General features: G+C 31.0%; 1 non-coding gene across 1 annotated transcript; it reads right to left on the reverse strand.

Moving 5' to 3' along the window:
- Positions 1-215: 215 nt before the first annotated feature.
- On the reverse strand, positions 216-289 carry TRNAN-GUU. Its single transcript has one exon. It is a non-coding gene; the product is annotated as a tRNA-Asn (tRNA).
- Positions 290-561: the final 272 nt, after the last annotated feature.

Genomic DNA, 561 nt, shown 5'->3' on the forward strand with positions numbered 1-561 from the left:
TACCTGCATGAACCTCCCTCCATATCCGTGGGGCCGGCACTAGGGGGGCCGCTAAGGTAGCGGATCTACCTTTTTTTTTTTTTTCTGAGTATCGTTAAACGTGCTGTAAATAATTTTGATTAAAAAAATAGTTATTAAAAAATCGCTAGAAGGATGGTTTTTTTAACATTGTTAAACAAACTTTTCATTTTGACGACAAAAACAGTTGTAAAAAACGCTAGAAGGAGGGCTTGAACCTCCGACCTTGTGGTTAACAGCCACACGCTCTAACCAACTGAGCTATTCCAGCTCATATTTATTAGTTTGTTTATATTATTAATATATCTATTAAAATGTAATTTAAGTATAAATAATATTTGGGTTAGAAAAAAAATTGACATTTTTGAATGGGCAAACTTAAATTTTAATAATTAACAAATTACGTATCATAATTTAAAGTTTATTAATGGAAACAAAATACTTTTAAAATTGACTAGAAAATGTCAGGTCTGTCTCCTTTGTTCATATCACACTTTTGATATGCAACGCTACAGTCATGGATCTTATCATTAAATTAATTGT

This window comes from Zingiber officinale, chromosome 9B, assembly GCF_018446385.1.
Source record: "Zingiber officinale cultivar Zhangliang chromosome 9B, Zo_v1.1, whole genome shotgun sequence".
In the NCBI taxonomy this organism is placed as follows: domain Eukaryota; kingdom Viridiplantae; phylum Streptophyta; class Magnoliopsida; order Zingiberales; family Zingiberaceae; genus Zingiber; species Zingiber officinale.